At 45.8% G+C, this 3,349-nt stretch overlaps 1 pseudogene; it reads right to left on the bottom strand.

Moving 5' to 3' along the window:
- The window catches only part of LOC114608754, a 7,129-nt pseudogene extending 5,367 nt beyond the window's left edge, over positions 1-1,762 (bottom strand).
- Positions 1,763-3,349: the final 1,587 nt, after the last annotated feature.

Genomic DNA, 3,349 nt, shown 5'->3' on the forward strand with positions numbered 1-3,349 from the left:
AGTCAAGATGCCTGGGCTTAGGTTTATAGACCTATAATCCTAATACTTGGGAAGCACAGGCTAGCAGATCTCTCTGAGTCTGAGGCTAGCTTGGTCTGCATAGCAAATTCCAGGACAGACAGGGATACACAGAGAGACTTTGTCCTAGAGTCCCAACAGACACAAACACATCTTCTTACTGTAAGAAGGAACCAAACTGAAGCTGTTTGAAGAAAACCTCCATTTTGAGTAGGGCTCAAATAAAGTTTTAGTCCCAAGACCTCCCTGGGTAACTGATATCATGTTTGCAGAGAGACTCATGTAAACGGGTAATGTACATCCTGGTTGGCAAGTTGAGACATAAATGCTTGGCAGGTTGTCCTGTCAGAGTTGAATAACCCAACCAATGGGAACATGATAAGTGAAGCAAACACAAAGACATGTTCCAAAGGAAGTCCCCATCCCTAAACCCTGATTGGTGGGAAAATGTGGCACAGATAATTGTAGTTTTGGAGCTTAAAAACTTTATAATGTTCTGACCTGGTTTCATAGCTTATCTCCTACATCTGTTCTGCAGCCCTGATCACAGTAGTTGTCTGAACACAATAGTTTTGCCCTCTGCTTAAATACTTATTAAACCAACCTTCAAATATGCAATCAGCTCCTGAGTCTGTGCTATTGTTGCTGACTTGTCAGATTTCCAGCCTAATTCAAATAAAGATCTTACTTTGCTAGACTCGTGTGTATGCTTAGGTTGTTTTAGATCAGATTCTAACAATACCACAAGCAAAAATAAATACCTTCTAAATGAACCAAAGACATTAGCAGCAGTCATAGAGGAACTTTTGCACATTTGGGAGGAGTGTTGCACCAACTTTTCTCCCAAGTCACAATCTAATGACCATAAAAGAAAGGCACAGAACTTGAACTCCTGATTCTCCTGCCTCTGCCTCCCTAGTACTGAGATGTGCTGTCGTCATCCTAGTTTGATATCAGAAATCAAGACTTTGTTTATGCTGGGCAAGTGCTCTACCTACTTGGCCCTGTCAGATCCAACATTTCTTTGCTTTTTTTTCCCATCTTATTAGAGAATGAATATATTGCTTTCAAATGTAAAGATCAATAAAAGCAAAGAAGAAGCTTTTTCACTGTGTCTGTAAAAAAGGTGTCACTGCTGGAGATGTGCTAAATGGTCTAGAAGTTCTTGTGGAGATCTCACGTGGGGCACAGATTCCGAGGCTCGCCTTACCCCCATCTGTGTGCAGCCTTGACTTTTGTGACTCACTTTTCAGTGTGCGAAGTCTCTGAGACATGCAAAGCCCCCAGCCAGGAATGTGCTCTGACTCTCATGGTGTCGACTGTAAGAGCCAGCACTTCAGCTGCCCTAGTACTCACCAGCCCCTGGGGGTAACTTCCCTTGTGCTGTGTCTGCCTGCCCTCTGCAGACTCAGTCCATGAGTCCCCAGCTCCTGCCTGCTTCCCGTCCCACCCCTCCAACTCTGGCTTGCCTTTTTTACAAGCCTCCTGCTATCCCCAGCACCTTGGTCAACACCACCAGCTCCTTTCAGATTCTTTATAAGACTCTTGACCTTAAGACCCGTGGAACCCATAGGTGGCCTCCCCTCAGGTGTTTTTTTCTGCAAATCACAGAATTGGGATCTTCTTACCTGGAATCCTTTTTGCTTGGCTCCTTAACAAAGGAAAGCAGAATAAAGATCAATGTCAACACAGCCAGAAACAGGAAAATTTGCTTCTGGGAAAGTCTTCTGCAGCAGCACTTCATGGTGGATGGCAGTCCCTAAAAGCACGTATGATGAGAGCGAGCCTCTTGAAGCAGCAGTTAGATCGCTTCCTCTTTCAGTGAGGGTGATGGAGCCCACCATTTAGCGTGGCACTGAGCTGTTCAAGGGAGAGGTAGACCTTCTGTTCATATATGTTTTACATCTATGAGAGGGACTCTAGGCACAGTTGCCATTTAGGGTCAAATTTCTTAGCTTCTCAGAAATTGTGACTAGAACATAATCAGAAATCTATGTGTCTGAGACTTGCTGTCAGGGCCAATGGACAGCTTCACAAAATAGGTGGCTATAGAGCTCTGAGGGAAAGGCATAGTGGGTAAGAAACTTGCTGCACAACCATGAGGGCCTATATTGAGTTTCCCACCCCCTGTGCCAAGCCAATCATGGTAGCACATGTCTGCACACCCAGTGATTCTGTGGCAGGATGTGAGATGGAGACAGAAGACTCCAAGAACCTCACAGGCCAGCCTGCTTGGTGTATGCAGTGAAGAAGGGGCCTTGTCTCAGACAATGCGGAAGCTGACACACGCATGGAAGAACAACAAGTTTCAACGACGACTTCTTCAAATGCTGGCAACTGCCATTGAGACCCTAATCTGTACACCTGGCTGTTTGTCCTGGTGGGCAGATGCAGTGCATAGTGTGTAGGCACGTTCTTAGCCCAACATCAATCTCAATAAACAGTCTCCTCTCACCTATCAGAACCAATGGCAAGCTGTGGTGCCTATTAGAATGCCACAGTGCATGCTGGCCTCAGGCTCTCTAAGTATCACAAGTAAATGTAACAGAATCCCTACTGGCTCATTGACTCTTCTCAGCACTTCTCAAAGTTGTGTGTGTGTGGGGGGGGAAGGAGTGCATTAGAGAGATAGGGAGTGTGAGGGGCTGAGAGGGTGGAGATACACTATATTTCTCCAGCTCCTGTGTTAACTGTTTTCCAGCTTCTCTTTCTCAACAACCCTGGAATTTCAGACATAGCCTTCTTTTGTCTTAAACTTTTGGCTCTCTCTCTCTCTCTCTCTTCTCTCTCTCTCTCTCTCTCTCTCTCTCTCTCTCTCTCTCTCTCACTTTTGTTTCTTTCTGAATCTCACTCATGCACTCCAATCCCACTCACCTCCCTGTCTTTCCAGATCTACCCTAACCTTCCCCAAAACAAAACAAGCAAAATCTCAATATGGAAGCTACAGTGTGGTCCACATACACACTTTTGTCCAAACAGCTTTCTTTGCAAATGTTCATTGCAATGACCCATTGGTCTGGTTTGTGATCTCTGGACTCTGCTACATTGCCAACACTGGATCCTCACAGGACTCCTCTCAGACAGCCTGTTGTTGCCCTGTGTCCTGGAGATCTTGCTTCTTTGGATCTGAAGGACTGGCCTTTTTCACATGTCCACAGTTCACAGATGTGGTTGATGTTGTTGTGAGCCAACTCTTAGGTCCTGGATCTGGCCCTGGGTGGTAACTGTGTTGTTCACCCCTCCAGCTCTCCTGAGTATATACCACCAGGGCCAACTCTCCTCCTTTTCCCAGCCAATGGGAAGACTCCCTCACTCTTGCCTCTCTCCTTTA

Source organism: Grammomys surdaster, unplaced genomic scaffold (assembly GCF_004785775.1).
Source record: "Grammomys surdaster isolate TR1022 unplaced genomic scaffold, NIH_TR_1.0 125940, whole genome shotgun sequence".
Taxonomy (NCBI): domain Eukaryota; kingdom Metazoa; phylum Chordata; class Mammalia; order Rodentia; family Muridae; genus Grammomys; species Grammomys surdaster.